This window comes from Pleurodeles waltl, chromosome 10 (genome assembly GCF_031143425.1).
Source record: "Pleurodeles waltl isolate 20211129_DDA chromosome 10, aPleWal1.hap1.20221129, whole genome shotgun sequence".
NCBI classification, from domain to species: domain Eukaryota; kingdom Metazoa; phylum Chordata; class Amphibia; order Caudata; family Salamandridae; genus Pleurodeles; species Pleurodeles waltl.
In genome coordinates this window covers 62,863,864-62,886,620 of record NC_090449.1, presented here as the reverse complement: position 1 = coordinate 62,886,620, position 22,757 = coordinate 62,863,864, and the positions used below count along the sequence as shown (strand labels likewise).

General features: G+C 43.3%; 1 long non-coding RNA gene across 1 annotated transcript in view; it reads right to left on the bottom strand.

Moving 5' to 3' along the window:
* The window catches only part of LOC138260705 (uncharacterized), a 111,138-nt gene extending 96,841 nt beyond the window's left edge, over window positions 1-14,297 (bottom strand). The window contains exons 1-2 of the long non-coding RNA XR_011198931.1: window positions 14,211-14,297; window positions 13,354-13,485 (exon numbers count right to left, since the gene is read on the bottom strand). This is a non-coding gene — a long non-coding RNA (uncharacterized lncRNA). The remainder of the gene's footprint in view (window positions 1-13,353; window positions 13,486-14,210) is intronic.
* Between the last annotated feature and the right edge of the window lie 8,460 nt (window positions 14,298-22,757).

The following is a 22,757-nucleotide window of genomic DNA, read 5'->3' as shown; positions in this document are numbered from 1 at the left end:
AGGACACCAGCATGGACCATAGCTGCCTACTGCCCCTAAATCTCAAGTGGCACCACCATCCAGTCCTGTCTTCCTAGGTGGTAGTACTTATAACCATTGTAGGTTTGGCTTAGGAACCCAATACTCAAAGTGCTGTTGGATAAAATTTGAGGAAGGGGCATCTCCTCTCCATCTCTCTTTCTTGTCAGGCTTTTTTTCTCACCTTTCTCTTGTTTCACTGTCCTCTCTTTCACCCTCTTCTCGTATAATCCACCCCAGCACTTCCCCACACACTTCTTTTTCACACCTGCCTCTTTATCACACCAACAATCTCCACATCTTACTCACACCTACTTACTCCCACGCCCTCCTATCAATTACCCCATCTTTCTTATCGCCCCTCTCTTAGCTGCCTCACAATTTACTTGCCTCTGTATGCCTCATCTCTGTCACTCTGCTTGTCTTTGGCCCTGTACAGTGCTCTAATGCCCTTTGGCTATGTTGGCGCTTTACACATACACACAGGTGCACACCTCTGCCCCTCCATGACCCACTGAAAGGATATTTAACAACTTAAGTGAAGGCACATTTTTCTCCACCTGCCCAACAGCAATGGTGCCACGTTTGCTCCAAGTAAGGGTAGCTGTGCCTACCTCTGCTTACAGCTCCCTGCCCATCCTCCTGGTACTGCCTACAACAAAAATGGTTGCTGAACTCTTTTCTTCAAAGCGGCACCCTTTTTTGTGTACGCCTCCCCGCTTTTGGAACTTTTTCTGTCAATAGCCCTCTTTTCTGTTCTTACAAGCAGGGCCGAGTCTAGGGCTGTGCGACTGGTGCTCACGTTGGAAGCGGGCACCATGTTGGTAAGTATATTATAGTTTTAAAAGCCGCTGCTCCAGCGCTCCTTGCCTCCAGTTATTTTCAGGCAACAAAAAAAAAATGTCAGGATAACTCTGGTGATTAATGTTTTGAGTCCAGAGAGTTCGGAGTTTTCTCTAGTGGAAGTTTTAAGGTAAAGGACATGTACCATGCACATCACAAAGTGCATAAAACACAAATAGGGTCAGTGGGTTACTGCTTTTGTCAGAGAGGTCCTTTTAAATATAGAACAGTAAGCGAATAACTATCATCAAAGAACTGATGCATTCCCCAAGGTATAGATTAGAACGTTATTATTTTTCCCCAGTCTTTCTTTATCGTAATGTTGCAAAAAGGGTTCATTTGGGTAGAAATCAATTCTTATTAAAGAGAACTCCCAACCATAGTGTTACATTTTAAATTCTGAGTTTGCATGTGACCACTACATCTTTTAGTGCTCTGCCTTATGCAACATTTCTTATACACTGATTTACACACTTATGAATGGCTTTCTGTGTAAATTGCGTGTGATGTAAAGTGCTCTGACACCCTACACTGGTATGAGCGGCACTACAAATCAAATTAAATGCATCTGAGAGAGAGTGCCTATGGAGACTTGAGGGACAATGTTAAAGGGTGGTAGTGAGGGAATCTGTGGCGATGGGGTTATGGGGGCCCCAACAAACGTCGCACGGGATGCCGCCAGCGCTAAGGTTTGCCAGGCTTAGTGCACTCTCTTTACTCTCTCCATCTGCTGCCTCACACACGCTCCTGTCTCCCGCTGGTGTTGCACGCTTCTCCTGTGGATGCCCGTCTCACGCTAGCCTCTCAGCCTCTCTTTCGCTCTCTTTTCTCCAGTTCAGGGGATGCACACACTTCTTTCTCACTAACACCCCCCTATTCTCACAGGCTCCTGCCCTTCTTCCACATTTTAACCTCCCTCACCCACAGCCTTCTCTCTAACCACTTTTCTCATTCCCCCCTCCTGTTTCTCACACACACATACCTACTTAGTAGGACATAACCCAACGATGGCTACTTAACTCAAACTGCCAGTCATTTACTAATGCAAGGGTTAAACAATATAGTTTTAGCTCATGTTATAAAAAAACATAAATGAAAAATACATGTATACACATAGAGGTCTTTGGGTCAACCCTCTTAATCCATTGGTCTGTGCAACTGTCATTCACATTTTGCTTCTGCCCAGAGAATACAGGTTGGAGCAAAAGGCTCTCTTGCACTGTGACAGCATCATCGGCCTCATCACCTACAAGTGAGCTTCAGTGGCAGAGCAAGTGGGACAAAACTTTACTTTGCAAGTGTTTTTTCCCTCCTATTATTTATTATTTTTTAACTTTTTTTTTTTGATATTCCACCTTCACCTGTTTGAACTGTGTAGCCAGGTTACAATTCAAAGCTTTTTTGCTTCAGAAGAATCATATTTTCCTGCAATGTACATTAGGACTAAAAGTGGTTTCTATACCAGGGCTTAGTACACGATCCTGCCTTACTGTTTTATTAAAATCATATACAATGGTTAATACATTTTCATTAAAATATTTTGATAGCAAGAATCTGCCACCTTGTTTAGGCGAACCCATTTTTGCTAATGTTTTCATCTTTTTATTTTTGTGGTGTATGCTTGAAATAGAAAACAAATAACCCACCACATCACCTTGTCAAGGCCAGAACTACAGGCTTTGCCAACCACTTAGTGTATCTGTTACTCAGCTAAGGGGTATGGAAACTCGTTATTGCGAGTAAAATCTACCATATTCATAGAGTATTAGAATGGCCATGGTTCACATTGCTTCCCTCTTCCCTACTCCTATTCCCTTGTGTACTTTTTCTGTGCAAACTGGTAATATATGCAAAATGGTAAGATGTGCAAACTGGTAATATATATAAAATGGCAAGATGTGCAAACTGGTAATGTTTCCATGTGACCGCTAATTAATGCTGAAAATGGATGTGTTCTTTTCTCACAAATGAACTCTATAGCCATTTTTCTTGTGACTTTGAAAGCGTATGGGTGTTGGCAATCTTTTTTCTTTAAACTTAAAAGGGGTTCATATGCCCGCATGCGGAAATCTGTGAGAACTACTGACAGCAAATGTGCAATAAGCAATATTATAGGAAGTTCTCAAGAGAGAAACAATCTTTGCACAACTTTTACTGCCACACAAACATAATACATGCCTGAAATGGAGTCCAGGACTCCCTCTCAAGGAATTAAGGGCCTGATTTAGACTTTGGCAGATGGGTTACTCCGTCACAACGGTGACGGATGTCCCGTCCGTCAAAATATAAATAGGATTTGTAAAGTGTGGCAAATCACCCATGAGGGTCTAAAGGCGCTGAATAGTAGGCAACGGGGAGATTGATTGATTTGCCCTGAATCACAGGATGTTAAGCCGACATGAAGACTTGAACTTGATTCCCCCAGCTCTAAAGTTGGCAGCGCGGGCAGTTAGGTCACATCCTCTCCTCCCATGGAATTCATATTTCGGCAGACGGTATATCCGTCACCATTGTGACAGAGTAACTTGTCCACCAATCTCTAAATCAGGCCCTAATTTCTGCGAGTCCATCCACCAAGGTGCTTGCACCCAAGTAGGCAGGGTGTGTTGTTCATGCTGTGGTTCCTGGGCCTCGGATAGACGGACAATACTGAAGGCCAGAAGTGCAAAAGAGACACTCAAATCAGGGGCTACAGAGAAGGTAAACACAACATGCATTTTGGGGAAATAGAAGAAGGGTTTCCGGGAAAGGTGTGCAAAATTCAAGAATTTTGCTTTTGTATACTTCCTTGAAATTACTGCAGAATTATACAGGATTATGCAAAATGGAAATCTGTCATTTAGGGCTATATTTTAGGACAAAAATGCATCTTTGCACACATTTTTTATTTGAGGATTCACTTGCACTAAAAATAGTGCAAAGTTAAAAGCACCATAAGCAATAGCTGCTTGCGTTCTGTTGTTTCTGTGCGCTCATGGTACATTTTTAATGCATATGGCATATTTGCAGCAAATATTTACATAACAATGGTAATTTGAAATTCCCCAAATTATGCGAATAATACTAGCATTATTCAAATTTTACCCAGGCCTAGGTTCTGGGGGACATCCTCGGTCAATGCTGCTGGAAAATGATGCTTCTAAGAACCAGCGAGAGGGAGACAGGAGGGAAGCGATGGAGAGAAAAAGCACCATTTAAAGGTAGAGGTCTGCGCTTTCAAGCCTTGAAGCCTCCACGCAGGAAGATAAAGGGAACGAGAAATACCAGCTGATGCGAGTACAGGCTTTACCCCAGTGGATTCCTCTCCGCCTATGAGCTCGGAGATCCTGCAGCGAGATGATGATTTCTGACCGGGTCTGTCCAGTCAGTCATGCTCAGAGGAGGCTGCGTAAACATCCAGGCAGTCTGTGGGTGAAGGATGCGTAAAACCGAGGCACGGGCCCAGCTCTGAGACTGGCCAGGACCAAAGGTAGGAGAGAAATATTAATCATTTCAGCTCTCTCCCTGCTCCCTCAAATACTAGCAGCGCTTAAGGTGAGGTGTTACTGAGAAGAAAATCAGAAACTCTTCGTTATGGAGGCCTTTGAGGGAGAGACAGGTGTGCACTTCGAGAACAACACAGACAAAGGCATCACTTATTGTATCACAGCCTGAGAGCATGAAAATCTGAAATGCCTCCCACAATTAAAGAAAGGTAAAGGAATCCAGTGTGATTCTGTACATCTTACAGGATTTTGGGAGCCTGGACCCCTCTTTTGATACCCTTCTGAAAACACTTAGGAGGTAATTTAGATTTAGTGCCTCATTATGAGACTGCCAGACCTGCGGTGGAGGTCAGACCGGCAGGAGCAGTGCTACGAACATGGTTTCCGACGACATGAGTTCAGCGCCACCATGGCTGATTACAACCCCCCATTTCTGCCAGCCTTTTCATGGCAGGAACCCCCCCATCCATGAAAAAGCTGGTGGAAAGGTAGTGCAGGGGGCTACAGGGGGCCCCTGCACTGCCATGACCATGGTGTGGGCAGTGCAACGGCCACTCTGCCCAGCACCCTCAGAATGCGCGCTGTCTGCTTTGCAGACAGTGTGCATTCTGCTTTGCAGACAGTGTGCATTCTGAGGGTGCTGGTTGGCTCCCTCAGTGCTACAAGATAGCACTCAGCTCCTTTAAGCACTCGTAGCACTGTTCTTGCTGGTCTGAGCGGATAGACCAGCGGGAACGCTCTAGTACAATGTTCCCGCTGTTTAGACCGGCGGGAACATCATAATAGGGCAAGGGGGACTCCACCGCCATGGTGGTGGAGTCCTCCCTGCGAGTTTGGCGGTCCCACATTGGGAACGCCAAACTCGTAATGACCCCACTAATCAGGCTGGCTTGTCAAAGGGGTAGGGTGGCGAACGTACCACTTCCGACGGCCCAGTCGGATTTAAAACCTCCAACCTGTTTGGTAGGAGAGATGTTTCGGCAACAAGGTGGGAAAATCAAAAAGTGGACCAGTTTGTGTTTTTTACATTTCCCAAAGTTGGATTTGAATTTTGAAAACATGGTAAATGTTTCTGGGAGTGGTTGGAGACATTGGTAATTTGTTCCTGCCTCGGACTCCTAAGCCATGCCTATTAGACCTGGATAGACAGAACACTGCTTACATGGTTTTGATGAACCACCCTAAACAGGTTGGGCCCTATAAAGCCATGTCTGCTGGGGACTGATGACTGGTATCCTCCAGACAGAGTTATCCTGGCAGCAGAACAAGCTGTGGAGATGCCACTGAGGTTCCCCCACCATATCTTGAACGAGGCAGGCAAGCTAAGGGTGGACCAAATGTGTCAATTTTGGGGAGAATGCCATTAGCGTCCAACTGCAAATTAACATTTTGGCCTTAACGAATGCTACACTCCAACTCTCCATGACACAGTTCTCTATACAGATTTAGGTGCAGGGAACAAGGACTATAATTTGAAAGTACCCATGAACGTAAAAGTCCAGAAACACAGGTTGACAGTAATAGCAGTCACTACAGAGTGCCAGTATAATAATTTTTTTGTGCTTTTATTTAATGAATTTCAGCAAAATATGATTCATATTTTAGCTTTTCCCCTAAATTTTAGATGTGCTGTAAAAAAAATCATACACCTACTGATTAATCTTATTTTTCGGGAATAGCCTGTTTGCATCAACCCAGATATCACATGGTCAAACTTTAAAAATAATGCAGGCTGTGGATTAGAAAAAGGAGCTATCACTCAAGTTTGAGAAATCATGTTCAGCATATGTAGATCTAAATATAGGCTCAGGGTTCACACAATAAAGTTTACAGGCAATTGCTGAGGTGACAGAGATCTTGTAGGCTCAGGCTTCAGAGAGCGAAGTGATCCCCTAGGTTACACTTTTATTGCAAGTTTAGACACCTGAAGGCAAAGCTACCCCGGAGGTTGCTCAAGCATATAATTGCAGGACTAAAGTCTAAGTTACTGAAATCTTATAGATTTAGAAGAACTATGCCAGCAGAGCTCCTTCATATGCAACAAACTCTATGGGCAATTCACAGCATACTTGTCCATCTGGCTAAAGAGATCCTGAAAGCTTAGACACCTCCCACCAACTCTTCCCCTCAGGTTAGAGAGACGCCAGGCTCAGGCCTTTGAACTCTTCCACAGGCCATGCAGCTGTTGCCTGACAACAGTGCTCCATAGCAGGTTACAGAGAGCTTGTAGGTGAGCTCTTAACAGAGAATCTAACACACTTGTTCGACCTTACTCTTTCTGCAGGGTCACAAAAGATTTCTGCCTTCCTTTGCTGAACCCATATTTGTTGGGTTTTAGGACTCTGAACGTTCTCCCTGTTAACCAGTGCTAAAGTACTTGTGGTCTCCCTTGAAAAAATGATAAAATTTGCTACACCTGGTTGGTATATCCCATTAGTTTATGTCTATAATATCTGGTACTACCTGTACCCAGGGCCTGTAAATTCTGCTAGTGGTCTGCAGCACTCCTTGTGCCAGACACTAAAGCAGCTTGTAAAACATGTCTCAGGCCTAGCACTGATGCCTGTAGTACAGGTTTAAACTGCCTTTTCTGTCTGACAGAATGATCCCTTTGACAGACCTAAACCTTCCTTTTTAATATTTATAAGTCACCTCTAAGGTAGCCCCAAAAGGCTCACAGGGCAGGATGCATTATATTTAAAAATTAGGGCATGTATGATTCAGTGGCAGCTGGTGGATTTTAAACGTAGAGGTGCAGGAATTTTAGAGACAACTATAATGTATGAGTGCAGCAACCGACCCTGAAATAAAAAAAGAGGAATACGAGGGAATTCCCATCTTGCAAGATTTTTTATTTTTTTTAAATTGACACAAATAGCAGCAGGATAGGAAAGGGAAAGAAAATAGGCCTGGCACTAAAAAAGTCCCCCATCAGTGAATTACAAAGCTTAAAAAGTGGTCCATCTTTGCAAATTGGGTCAGTTATGAACTTGCAAAGACACACTGTAGAAGTGTTTTGCAAAGTATAGAAGACAGCATGCATTTTTTGTATGCTGCAGGTGTTTGTTTTCATATTAGGGAAAGGAACACTAAAAAAACAGGCCCACAAACAGAGAAAAAAGCCTCACTCACTGACCAGTCAGACCAGCCCAGCGGGCACTGCCTGATTGCTGTGTAGGCCAGTCCAACTCTGAATGGCCGATTTTACTGCACACATTTATACCAAGGAGATCCAAAAGGGTCATTGCACAGCAACAGTGTCAAGAAAACAGTAGATGCAACTTAGCGTTCCTTCTCCTCTCTATCCTTGTGCGTTTGGAAGGTCTCACTGCATGATGTCATAATGCATGCACTATAGTCTCTGTCTGAGCTGTTTAGTAGGCATGTCAGATTCCGTGACATCCCAAAATGTTTCCCCTTCCCGTTCCTGTGTATTTGGAAGTTTGCACTGTGTGATGTCTGAATGCATGTGAGGTGCTTCTGTTCACTTTGGTCTGCTGTTAAACAGTTGGCTTACACCCTCTCTCAAAGCCCCTTCCTGGGAGCCAGCGACCACTGCTGCAATGGCAAGCAGCACAGCAGGGGTGTAGCGTACAAACCATGGGTACTATTGAAAGAAAGGAATAAGGTCATGCGCCCCTAATTTAGAAGTAAAATATTTTGGAACCAATGGACCCGGTGCTACTTCACCAGCGGCTCCATTGATACTATGCCCCTGCAATAAACCTAGTGTTTAATTTGTGCTTGTTGTTTCCGGTGCTGAGCACCGGCGCTTATTTTTGAGGGCCGGGGTTTATTCTTCTGCCTCAAGCATTTGCTGCAAGCAAAAGACACATATGGGAAAGACGGAGGAAGAGAAAAACTAAAAAGTGTCACAGAGGGAGAAAGCAGAATGGTGCAAGGGTGAGCTGAAGGGGTAGAGAGTGGCTTTATATGGATTGAAGAGGCCCGAGATGGCTTTGGGATTACTCTGCCTCAGTATTCCGTGTTCCCACATTTAATTGCAGCAGTCGTGGGTTTAAGAGGAGGACTTTAAGCACCGGCATGTTTTTATTTACAAATTAAGCACTGAATAAACCAAAAGTGTGCTTTCTATCTTATGAAGAGAAAGAGATCGATTTGTGTAAGTGCCTAAGATAAATTCACGAGAACACTGGCCTTCTAACCTTATTGTCACCAGAGTTCTGGCTTTTGTTTCAGTACGCATGCATGAACTCTGACTCACAGAAACTGCTAATCTAGTGCTGGCATGCCAGTGCATGTGTACGGGGTAAGGCCTGGTACTGCGCCCCTAAGCAGCCGGCACCGCACTTAGGGCCAGATGTATCAAAGGGTTTTACCCATTCTGTGGCAATGGGAAAATGCTTTGGTACATATGGCCCTTATTGAGGTACCTGTAAAGTGCAACACTTTCCTTTTTCTCCTGGTCTGTAGGGCCTCTTCGCTGTTCCTCAGAAACGCTCTCCATCATACCCTGCACTGGCCTTTAGTCTCTGAGGTTTTGTATTACCTGTTTCTGTGCTCCATTTAAAAGAACCACAAATGAATGAAAGTCTTCATTTTCCCTGCAGAACACATGCTCTCCACCACTGTAGGCCGTATGTTCAGCAGGAAAGACTCAGACTTTCATGGTTACCCTTGCACGCCTCTAGTGCATCCTGCTCAGTGTGCAGTTAGCTCTGGCCCTTTCCTCCAAAAGGCACCCCATCCCTTTGCATCTTTCTCAACCCCCCAGCCCAGTATAAGACTGACCCTAGTGAGCAGTCTTCGGCCCACATCCCCTCTTCTGCAGCCACAGCACTAACCTCTGTGATGCTAGAGGTGTAAGGAGACACAGACTCAGGGGGTGAGACTAGGCAGCAGTCTATTGCAAAGAAAAGGCAGATTGCCAATGGCTGGTATAGGTGGGAAAGATCCAGAACAACGTGTCAGGAAGCACGCAAGCTGAACTTTTTTATTTTGGGGGTGTGGAGTGGGTTGTTAGGGGTGGGGGACAGGGTAGTATTGTATTTACGGCACGTGGGGGGTCAGGTTTTTAGGTCCTGGGGTTGGGATAATTTTGTATTCAGGGCAGGTGGGGGGTCGTATTTTTAGGAGTGGGGTTTGGGGGTCTGGGTAATTTTGTTTTTAGGGGTTGGGTTGTTTTATTTTTGGGGGTCGTTTTAGGGCTCAGGGTGGGTGGGGGTATACAAGTAGTTTTTAAGGGTTGGGGGTCGGGGTACTTCTGTTTTTAGGGTGGGGTGGCATGCGACAACCACGCATGTCGTTTCCACACATGCCTTTACAATGAAAAATCGTTATAAAGGCATGCATGGTAAAGGCATGCGTGGAAACAATGTGGTCGTTGTTCCAACCGCGATGTTCAGGCATGCGTAGTTGCCGTATGCGTGGTTCCATCATAAAAAACGGTATAGGTTGCTGTCCCAGCCCAGGCATATTAAAACAGTACCATTCGTCTATGTAAAAACCAGTGAGGACAAGGCTAGGACTGGCAGACACTGGCGAATGATGACAAACTGCAGATTTCTTCAAGATAAGCTCCAACAAAAGGAAAGCGAGCACCGAGGCTTCAAAAACTAGAGAGTTGCTCCTTTGCCTTAACTGGAACTTCCAACCTACAGGCCCTGAAAAAAATGTGGCAACTTAGAACCCACGTCATATCACCTTAATTAACCTAGAAGGAGTCAGCTGAACTCCTCCCCAACGCCTCTGTTACCTATCAGTACTGACACCACGCGCACCCCAACTTTGTACTCCTCGACCTACCCGGCCCATGGCCCGTTTGTTTAATGTTCTCTTGTGATCCTGCCCTCAGCTTTTATTATTAACATCCCAAACTCAACCCTATGTTTGATACTAAAACTCACCACACCCACCACAGTGTTGACACCGTCTTAGCTTATGGCTCCAGGGAGAGAAAGTCTCAGTGCATGTGCAGGAGGCCATCCCTCTAACCCCGTATCTCCACCAAAAAAACATATTCACTTATTCAGCTCATGTTGTCATCGATTAGCAAGTTCAATTTGTTTCCAGCTGCTTGGTGTTTCGTCTTATTCTTTTTCTTCTTCCTAGGGGGGCAGGGCAATGCCCCTCACACCCATTACAAGCAGCTGCTTTTGGTGTGTTTGTTTCACACGTACTGACAGTGAAAAACTCTAAAGTTGTTTTTCACTGTTGTGAGGTTCTCTCTCCCATAGACTAACTCTGGGTTATCTTATCACACTTAATAAGTGAAAACTTTAGTTTCGGACCAGACATAAAAATTCTGTTTCCACTCAAATTAATTCTAATTTAAAATCATCCTCAATGGTAAAGTCGAATATTAACTTACTATTCTGTAAATGCCACTTTTAGAAATCTGGTATTTTTCTGCCTAAACCAAATGTGCCTTTCTGCCAATGTCCAATGTCACATGACTGTGAATGACTCTCCCGGGTTGTTTTGTGTATTCCGTCCAAGCATGGGGGGGAAAAGGGCTTTGAGTGCAAAGCAAGACATCCTGGAGAGTTTCACTCAGTCTTCCAGAGCTTTAAAGAGCAGCCGCAGTACTTGTCCACCCACTTCCTGACTTCTAAGGGCTTCTTGCCCTGCCACTGACAAATCCAGCTCACAGCTACTCCTGCCTGACTTGTTATCTTAGACAGTTTGGAGCCAAACCCAGGAAAGTGGGAAGGTTAGACAAAGGGGACAACCCTACCCTCAGGCTGGCACTGTGGATAAAAGTGGCATCCTCAGAACCTCTCAACAGAACACTTGAAAGATCACTATGAAAAGTTATCATACGTTCTTCTTTTTGATTCGAAGATGTCTCAATTTCTACTTTTTTTGGTGAAAAAAATGTTAATATAATAATTTTAATGCGACAACCAACAAACAGAAGATAGTAGATCATACTCAAAACACAGTACAGGTATGCCACATAGGGCATACCTGCAGATGGTCCATATTAGATGTGGTAATCATCACACCAGATAAAATCCCAACACTAAGGTTTTCAATATTTATTGAGTGTGATAATTATCACCTTCTGATTTTTTGGGGAAATAACATGTAGACTTTGCTGATTACAGCTAGTCCTTGGCAAAGTATAAATTATTCCATTCTAATTTGCATACTTTATGAATTTTTGCATTACTTTTGTATTTGTCACTATCCCATGTTGCATAATAATGACAACAATTGCATGTTTTTTTTTCACTGAAACACAGGAGCAACGTGAACAACCAGACACGAGCAAAAGTTGTTTGCCACAATTGGGTTTCCAAAGCTTAAGTATGTATTTTGTGCTAAAATATAGGGTTAATTGAGAGATTTGCATTTCTCTTAATTTCACATGATGTTCCTAATATTTTGCATAGTTATGTCTAAGCAAATTCTGCACATTTTTCACACACTCCTACTTACAACAATTACAAACGCACGTGTCCCTATAAATGTCAGCCTTTTGCCTCCTGTGAAATTCCGGCAGGTTTGGCGTGCTAAAATCTAAGGAAGTGTGTGAACTTTTTCACACCCAATAGACTGCACCACTAATATTTACTATTTCTGCGGAACCAGGTGTTTGATCAGAGATAGGAATATAATGGGACACTTGTAATCAGGCCTTTAGCAGGCTTTTACCATGTGCACTCAACACTTCACAGAGGTAGGCCACCTGCAAATACCCAGCATCAAACATCAGACAAAACCTAATTGCATAAACCTCCAGATATGCCATTTATTCAGCTAACACAGGATCCAGAAGACCATTTTACTCATCCTGTCTTTTCTTCTATCTACAGGACTTCTTTATGGTTTGGACTGATATGACTATAAGTTTCATATTGTTGTACAGTTTATTTTTGTAGCTAAAGGGTATCCCGTTGTTCGATAAGATATGCTAAATCGAACATCTCACCTGCATACAACATGGCGCGGATATGCCAGATAGTCCACTATCAGAATGGTACAAACAGCACCTTATTCTCGAAATATCACACTTCCACCAAAACGTTCCCACTAGACATACCATGCCATGCACCCAAAGCAGTTCAGATGTGCTAAGTAGATAGTTATAGTTGATTTCCTACAGCACTTACCCCTCAGCAATGCACACCATTCAGTTATGTCCGGGTATAGCAAAGCATCTCCAACTCCATTGCTGATTATTACACTCATTGCAAGTTAGCTAGGGGTGGGCGGTAAACTCCGCTCTGCTCGTGGAGTTTGCAGAGTTTTTCCCACTCCTCACTCCGCTTAAAGTGCAGAGTTATGAAAAGCAGAGATTTTTTCCTTGTTCTCGCTTGCCAATGCTAAGTTGGCAACTGCAAGTGAGAAAAGCCTTACTCCAGACCACCTCCCAGTGAAATTTCTCAACACAGGCGGTTGCGGATGGTCACTACTGCTTGTGTTGAGAAACCTTCCATTTGCATTGAGGAAGCTGCCACTTGAATAGAAAATCTACTTGAGTGGCAGAAAAGAAGTAGCACCCTTTTGAGCTGTGCGTGGTGCCATTCGCGCTGATTTTACAGTGCGGGACAAGCACCTGGTGCTAAAGATCAGCGCAAACAAAGTAACCTAACGCACTCTGCCCCTCGTGGAACTCTGCGTCGCACAGCTGAGATTTTGGGTCACTTCGCTGAACTCCGCAGACTCCACCCAGGCCTAAAGTTAGCTAAATTACACCCCAGTGGACCAGAAGAAGTGCAAGCATCCAAACTTGTAGACCACTATAAAGACCCCTGATGGGAAAAGACACCTTTCAGTGTTTGCACTGCCCATTGTAAGTCAAGTAATACTTAGAACAAAACATTCATTAACCAAAACAACCAGTGGCAAAAATCTCACAACAGAATGGAAAGGTAACAGGACTTTGATAGCGCCTCAGTGATATAGGAATCGTGGTGGTGGGCTACATCAGTGCTAATAACATAACAAAAATCACAACATTTCCATCAACTCATAAGGGGGGGTGGTAACATATTTTTCTGCCTTTAGGAGAAATATGCCAGACCTTTTATTATGGTACCTTGAATTTCGCTTTAAACAAACTCCGGGCTGATTTCTCGCACCAAGGGCCAGGCTCATCTTTTGCTTGCTGGTACTGAGCAGCTGGTGCGGGCTGCTAATGAGCACGGATTCCAAGCGCTGCCTGCATCAGCTGGATAAAAAAACGCACAGTGGCTTTGTGTTGGCGGCTGTCCTTCTGCTGTAGATGCTTGAAGTTCTCTGAAGTAACTTTTATCCTTCAAAAAGTGGAGTAATGAAGTACTTTTTATTTAACAGTGAATCTAGACAGGTGGAATGATTATCTTGGTGTCGCTAAGCAGCCAGAGGAGTGATGAATTATGAGGGTGAGAGAGATCCTCTTGAAACACATGCAAACAACAAGCTTTGGCATTGTCAATAGTCTGGCGTATTAGTGAAAGTGTTTCTTCTGTCACTTGATGGCTCATCAATTATGTCCTTTGTCTTTGCCCCCCATGCACCATTCATCCACCCACTGACTCATGGTTGCGTTCATCCTCCCATCAGTAATAAACAACACATACAAACAACAAGCATATGTGATATATATTAAAGGAATAAATAGAAACAAGCATTGTGAAGGCCGATAGGTCTCACTTAAAACGTGGTTTAGCCATGTTGTACACCAACGTGGCTGATGTTCAGCATGGGTAAAAGTGATTGGCATAAAGGAGAGTGGTCTGGAGGTGAGTGGAACGTCGTAGGGTGGATTGGAGTGTCTTAGAGTTCAGTGGCGTAGATTGCCATAGAGCAGTGCAGAGTGTTACAGAGTGAAGTGTCATTAAGTTGTAAAGTGGTGTGGATTGGAGTGGAATAGAGTGGAGTGGCACACCCCTCACCCCCACTCCTTTAACGCACCTCATTCTTCATGCACCCCAATAAAACCCTTCACTTCAACCTGGAAAGGCACTACATTCCTGTCTTGCGGCCCCTAAAACAAGCACTTTGAGCCATACAGTCCTTCCAGTGCACCACGTTCCATGTATGTCCCTGGAGCAGCTGAAAAGCCCGGGGCTGACATGTCCCGTCCGCGTGGGCGAGAATAATGAACACCGGTGAGGTCACTGATTAAGGATATAAATTGCCTGTGGGCACGCCCTCTCCACATTCCTGCCGCGGGAGCAATTATTTCCCTCGCGCTGGACGCCATGGCTGCGTTATCTCTCGCGCGCAGTGATTCAAGGGAACAGCATCACCTGATGACGCCATGACACACAGGTTCATCTGCCAATACTTCACCTGCTGCATCCTGTGATCACAGGAGATGAGGCTTATCCAGGGCCCGAGAACTATGCCTCATCATTCACCCGATGAAAATGGCTGCCTCAACTTATCAATGCACTTGGCATTAGAAGGTACCGTCCGATCATTTTTTGAGAAACAATATTTTGTTCTGAAAGAAAAAGAAGTCGAGTGGTTTTCTGGTAGTAATATATGCTTCTGACTGTCTGCAAACCATCATCCTCTAGTCTGCAAAGTGTCAGGACATTCGAGAAACCTGACTCCAACCCTGCCTTTTTAGCCAACTGCATCGTGCATGCTGGGACTTGTAGTCTTCCTTTACAAATATGAGATTCCAACTGACGGCATGGAAAGGGCTGATGGCTTACAACCATTGACAGACTGAGTGTAACCTTCAAAGCATTGAGTTGCTATGGTAGGTATGCAATTAAGAAGGCCTCCAAATTTGCACCTTGGAGCCTTGTCAGGAAGATTTGGATCAGCCCCCTGCTCTGTTTGAAATTGAACTCTGGTCTTCTTGCTTGTTGTTGACACTTTACAGAGCCCTGTTGCCTTTTGGTTATGTTTGCGCTACAGAAGTACCATAGACATACATAGAGTACTGCTAATATTCTGCATTCTACACTCTCACCCAAGAGCTACCTCCTCACTCTCAAAGACAATATTCTACATAGGCGCAGTGCAGGATTCTCCCCTCTGTACTTTGCTGTTCCTTTAAGTGAGAGGCCAGGTACAGAATGTGCAGACACTTCATTTTCTGAGCTATCGCTCACAAGCTCATGCTCTTCTGTTCTGCCTGCAGACATTTGGCAGCGAGATGAAGGTGTATGGATAGATACATGTGTTTAGTGACCACAACTGCATGTCACCAAAATGCCACTTTCCCATTTCTCAATTTCCATAAACAAATTAGGGTTATCATAGGCCTTAGTTTAATTAGCTCAATTGAAATAAAGCAGGACTACAGCTCCCACAATGCACTGGTGGTATGATAACTGAAACACGAGTGGATGTTTGGTCTCCGGTGATGAGAGGGTATCTTGTCACCCACTGTATTTAACACCTCATAAGGATTTGCAAATGACACCTCTGTAGTTGAGCATTCCCTGGGTTACAAAGAGGGGGTTACAGACCTGCCAACTCACACCATGCCACAGTGTGACACACAATATTGGCTCCCTTCACATGGTCACCCAGTGAGGAGCCGATATTACAGTGTGGCAGGGAAAATTAGCTGAAAACCAGTGTACACAGTGGATTTTCAGCTCATTTTCATAGACTTTGAATTGCCGACATCCATTAAGGGGTGTGAGAACACCCCAGAACATCGGCTCCAGCCTCAGCAAGGATTTTTCTTTTTCTTTGGTGGAGGGGTTTGGGTTGGGGCAAAAATCCCTTGTGAATACTCCTCGGCATGAAGCCCCAACCCCTCCAAAGCCCCTTCCATCCTCACACCGTGAATATTATGTTTGAGTTGGCAGGGGTTTGGTTAATGTAGATGAACAACATAATTATCAAGCGGTCCCACTTATGCTTGACACCTCCAATCTGTCCTGACTTTTAGCCAAAAGCACTTTGCATTCTGGGACCTATAATTAAGCATGATATCCTGCTTCTGATAGCTATAATAGTAATTAAAGGCCCCCTAACTTTAATTAAGGAGATGACCTTTCAAAACTGGTAGAGGCAGAAGAGCTAATGCACTTAGAAGATTCCACCCATTGAGGATGTAATTTTCAAAAATTAACAGAGCAAAACAAAAAGACAAGCACTGAAATGTTGGAGCAGAAGGTTTATATCAGCCATTATTGGCCTTGACCTGCCTCATTGTCTTCAATGGTACTCTCAACATTCTAATATTTTAATAAAAATTAGAAGCACGGTCAAGGTTTGGGGACTTTAACAACTGCTATAGTCCTTGAGAGTGGGCTATAATGCTTACATTTTATAAGTCCAAGCAAGCAAGATGTTATTGGCTAAAGAGTCAGGAATTACTGAAGGTAGCACATGACTTCCTACTTCTTGACAGTTAAGTAAAGGTTTGCATGTATAACAGTACCTTAACTATGTTGAGTAAAAATATTTTAGTAGCCCGAGCATGCATATACAATTTAACCTAGTTATGTATAGACTTTTATTACATAGTAATTATAAGATTAAAACAGCATTGTGAAACACAATCTTTTCAGGCCAACTTCACTCTCTAAGTTTGTAAATTTTGGATTTAGTGTGGTTTTGCAGTTTTCAGGTTTCCTATACTCACCTGTGGGAGACGTTTCCTGCTAAAAAAGAAAGGTTTTCCAAGATACTTTCTTGCGTACATGTTTTTGCTGGAGAATTTCCCCTCTAAATGTAGTATTTTAGTTACGCTGTTTTGGCTCTTTACTATATGGAGGCTTCCTGAGACATGTCAGCAAACGTTTTCTGTGGTGGTGGCTATGACAATCCCTCCACAGTCCTTGGGGCGTGGCCATGTCAAAGGCTATCTGTTGTTGCCTCTTGCTATCTAATGCATTCTCCCCACTAACTTGAAGTTCCCTGCTGTTCAACCAGTAACTGAGATCATTGTATGGTTGGAGTGTTGACAGTGCTTGTGCTTGCATGAGTGGACAGTTGGAGTGAGAAAGGCTGAGCGGCAGAATGCTGCTCCTGGTGGGCCTTATTTGTAACCTACAACTAAGCTAATAAACCTTCCTCTTTTATAACCTACGAGCATCCATCATTGATTACAACACTGGTGACAATTTAAAGAAGAACTAGCGCGTGAAAACAAAGAAACTGAACCTACAGAAAATCTAAAGAGGAACTAGATTACAGAGGAAAACAAAGAGAAGAGAGATTATAAATCTAAGAGAAAAACATGAAGCAAAAGAAAATGAAGATTAAAGCGGAGAAGAATGCCCTGGAAGCCCCACCAGTGTCTTTTCTACCAGGCAGCCTGTATTCAACAGAAGTTAGATGGTGTGTGACCTGTTTAACTTCAAGGCAAGCTGTTTAATCTACTAGATGCACAACAAACAAGAAGTGCAGTGGCCAGCAGATTGAAAAGGTGGTCTGTGTCAGGGAGACCAGATCCTCTGGGCCTGTGCACGTTCCCAACATGTCCACCACTAGACAGCTCCAAAGCTCCGATAGAAATATCAGAGCCTGAGAGAGTCCAAGTGGGGGAAAAGGGGATTAGGAAAGGAACAGCTGGGAAGGAGACCTGTAGGAAGCAAAAGGTTAAACAATGCAATATCAAGATACAATCACATTGACTTTCAATAGACTATGGTTCAAAGAGTTCTCATACTGTAACCATGGATAACCTAAGAATTGACTACAACTAGACCTCAAGAAATCTAGGTACCTGGAAAAAATCAAGAGTGGGTTAATACAATGTTCCATATGATCCTTTCATGAAATATCACATACTGTCTAGAAATACAAGAACCTTCTAGAATAATGTTTCAGAAGTAACATTACATTTTTACATGAGGACAAAAGACTATCTGAAACATTCCCTGGAAAACAATAGGAATTGTACTAGGGACTTAATATGCACAGAGAATGTCACATTTTGAATTTAGCATCTTCACAGAAAATCCCAAAAGCTCGGGATAAATGTGTACACCTCATTAAACACAACACACTAAAGTTTTAATTGCCAGGAAATGATTGCGCACACTGTTGCCGATCTGAACATCAAGTTTTACATGCTGGAAATGAAGCGCGCACACTGCCGATTCGAACAAGAATAATCAAATGCCATGAAATGATCGCGCAAGCTGTTGCCGATCTGAATGCCAAGATTTACATGAGAGCAATGAATCGCGCACTCTGAAAGTTTCACAAGAAGGCCCAAAACTCGAGAGTCTTTGAAAACGGGGTCAGGGGCCCAGCCCGACCTCCGCCTTACCGCCCTGCTCAAGGATCACCAATATAATGCGGGGCAGGCCTGGAACATCAAGGTAGGCCTCCGGAACAGGAGCTCAGGAAGTTGCTGCTGCTCTGCACCGGGACCTCTGAATAGTGAGCACATGGAGCTGGGCTGGCTCCCTTATATAGAGTCTGGCTCAGCCCGCAAACCACACCCAGTCATGCTGCAAGGAAAGCTTCTAGAAGGGCCTAGAAAGGGACCACACCCTAACACACTCAGTAAGCCTGCAGCAATATCTTGCAAACATCATTAATAGTGTTTTTCAAGGTTATAGTCTGCAATGCAAAAGGTTAACATACTGCGTATAAACACAATACATGAATTATGCTCTTGCATAAAGGCTGGGTTTTTGCATTTTTGTCGCCCATAGATCACGCACTGTCCTGATGTTGACAGTCTGCTCAGCTCTCCATGGAGCCAGACCTGTTACCTGCTTGTATGGACTGGGAATGTTGAGGAAATGGTCTGCAGAACTGTGTGCGTACAGAGTTAAAAATGTAAGGCACTGATCATTTGGCAACCTACTGGAAAGTCAGTTGGAGGAACAGCTGGTGTCCGCATTTAAACACTATCTGAAGAGTGATCAGGGAACCTGCACAGCAGCCGCTTGAAGCGCTGTGCCTAAGGGCACACATTGTGAGTAACCGTTACAGTGTGCCTGTTGACTGGGTTTCTGAGTATCCCTGCCCGTATTCTACAAGAGAGATCATTGGGTACCTGATCTGTTTCCAGGAAGCTTTCTGAGAGGAAGACTACAGCGCCGACCTGGCACATAGGAACAGCTCATGTGCAGTGGAGAACATGTGTGGCAAATTTACGTACGAGGATATAGAGCAGTGCATGCATTTAAATGAAATAAAATGTACAGTGGAAATGTATCTGGGGAGAAGTCACTCACTGTCGTGGAGTATTTGACTATTCAGAGAAAAATTTAATTTTAGATATACTGTCACATGCATTACTCAACACCATACATTGCCTGAGTGTATTTTCAAATGCTGCTATACTGGATCTTAAAGATGCATTGGGTTGAATTGAGTAATGTTATCTTTATGCTGACAGTGCCTTCTGCTGCTGAAATCAATTATTAATTCTGTATTGAATTGAGAAATGTTATGCCGTTCCTGATGTGTTTTAAAGTTGTTGAGTCGTGGCATGTATGTTACGCATGTGAGATGCGTCCTAATGTTATTTTAATATGAAATGTTGCTTACCATATTTTGTCTGTGAATATTGGGCTGAAGTTTTAAAGCCATGCTTGATTTAAGAGACATATAATTTGAGGTTGGATGCTAGAGCCACGTGCAGAGTGACATTTTAATGTGATATTAGTATCTTGATTCGTATTTGGGATCATGTTTTTGACCATCCTTCCTAAGGTGTGAAGGATGTGGGGGAAGTGTGTTAAGCACAATGTTAAGGGGGGTACACCCTAGTGATATGTGTCAATCTTTCCTACAGTGTTAAGGAATGATGTGGGGGCAGTGTTTTAGGCCCAGTGTTAAGGGGGTAAGTGGTTACATCCCAATGCAATAGAGGGTAGGTGGAACCCTGGTCCTGTTTGAGCATAGGGTGATGGGAATACATTGTTGCACCTCAATGCGGTAAAGGGTAGGTGAAATCCTGCTTCTGTTTAAGTGACTGGCGATGGGAGTATATGTTTATGCCCCAATGCAACAGAGGGTAGATGAAACCCTGGTCTTGTTTGAGCACAGGGTGAGGGGAGTATGTGGCTGCACCCCAATGCGCAAGAGGGTAGGTAAAATCCTGGCTCTGTTTAGGTGTATGGTGATGGGGGTACGTGGTTACACCCCAATGCAGTAGAGATGGAAGAAACTCTAGTCCTGTTGAGTGAGTTGTGGAAGGCAACGGGCTGGACCTGTTATAGAGTGCTTGATGTGGAGGGGAACAAGTAGTTAATGCTCTCTGTTGGGTGAGCAGGGAAGTTTGGAGTTATTTGTACACTTGTATCATGAATTTGTGGAATGTATTTATTAATTGTGTTTTAGCATATTACATCTCATTGGAGTATTGAAGTTAAGCAGAAAGTGTTTGTTAACCCCGTTCTGTTTATTTTGATGGGGTGGTACTCATATGTTTGAAGGACGGTTGATCGGGGGTTTTGCCTTTTTCTGTTCTGTTGAATATTTCATTGTTTTCATAAGGGGGAGATGTGTTGTGGCATCAGAATTTGTGCACTCTATTGATTAACTGTGTTTTAGCATCTTACATCCCATTAGAGTATTGAAGTTAAGCAGAGACTGTTTGTTAACCTGTTCTGTTTATTGCAATGAGTGGTACTGGTAATTTTGTAGAATGGTTGATCTGGGTGTTTTTGCCTTTTTCTGTTCTGTTGAATATTTTATTGTTTTCATAAGGGGGGAGATGTGTTGTGGCTTCGCGCTATCTTATGCATTCTCCCCACTACCTTGACGTTCCCTGCTGCTTAGCCAGTGAGTGAGGTCATTGTATGGTTGGAGTGTTGTCAGTGCTTGTGCAAGGATGAATGGACAGTTGGAGTGAGAAGGGCTGAGCGGCAGGATGCTGCTCCTTGTGGGGCGTACCTGTAACCTAAAACTAAGCTGTAAACCTACCTCTTTTATAACCTCTGAGTAACCATCTTTGATTACAACAGTATCTTTCATCCTTGGGTACGCTTCTCTTTTCATGTGGTTTCTGGGACAGACCCACTTTTCCTTAGAAAAAATGTGAGATTCTTTGAAAAGCTATTTTTTTTATTCCCACCTTCCAGGAGAGAACTGGCCTATCCTTCATGGGTTCTTCCATAGGGATTTTCCTGAAAACTATGGTGTTATTCCACTGATCAGTGGTTACAGCATGCTGACATTCAGTTCTCTAGCGTCAGAGGGAAATGTGGGGATAAATCAATGACATAAGATGTCATGCTGTTCTACATCATCATTAGATTGTGCAACTCCTAATATGCCTTTACCTCACTACCTTCAGTCCCACTCTCTCTGGATTCCAGCTACTGTTGCTACCTGTACCTGGTTACACTATGGGGTCCCACAATATCTTTCTATACTTTTTATAGGTCAGCTAATTTTGTGTCTCATCAATAAATGTATTTATGATAATATATTTGACAGCTCTTTTATTAGTGTAACATTTATCAGAGGCCCTCCCTTGACTGATATATCATCTGTACTCCTTGAAACATATAAAATACAAGTTATTAATTCCAAAAGCACAACGTGGGGGGCAAGTGGTACTTGCTAAATGGAATTTGACTGTCTCCACCCTTCTTCTTGTCTATTTTGATCAGACAAAACATTCCTATGTTCTTCAACATGTCTTAAATTTGCATGTTAACTATCATTCTTCTTGGCCTGACAGAATTAAGTTCCCATTGTCACTTTGGGCCAACTATTAGTTAATTTTAGTGGACTTCAAAATAAGGACTGATGTCGAAAGACACGTCCAATAGGTCACCTCTCAGGCACATAGCGGGACATATTTAGGACCTTATATTTACCCCTTTTGAGCTGATCTCCACTATTGCTTTTACATTGGTGGCATGTTTAGGGCATTCATCCATCAATTTTACTATTCCTTATGCTGTATCCTGGTCTTTATCTCCTCAGTCGGTGATCATTGCTTTTAAGCACTACAGATCACACATCATGACAACTTAGCAAAACAAATTTGATCTTGTTAATTTTACACTAGGTTACTTTATTGAATCAAATGTTACCAATTTTCAGAATTTGGTATACAATTCATTGAGAGTCATAGCTTTTATAAAAAAGATTGTCTCTTCTCACACCCCCTTCTTCTCACGGCTTATGCAGGAGCTGGCATAACCTAAAGAAGCTTACAAAGCACTTGAATGCACTGTACATAAGACTGTATTAGCATATCAGGATCTGCTTGTATTAAAGCTTTCAAAACCTGTATAAAAGAAGTCACACAAACCTGTACTAATTGTTGTAACCCCCACAAAACACATCTAATAATTCTGTCAGAGAAGTTTTTAAAGTAGCAAAAAACCTTATTCACTTCCTAGGTTACTCATTCTACAGACCTTTCTAGCTCCCTTTGTGAAGCACTTGTGGAGTTACTTATTGATAAGATCAAACTGATTCGATTCTATTTTTCAATACCCGAGCAGAATGACTGCCCCTTCTTTACTCGTATAACTAATCTTACCTCTATCAGCTACTGATTTACCGACTTTTGTTTTTATCGCCAGATCTACTCTTCTTTTCATTAAATCCAAATCT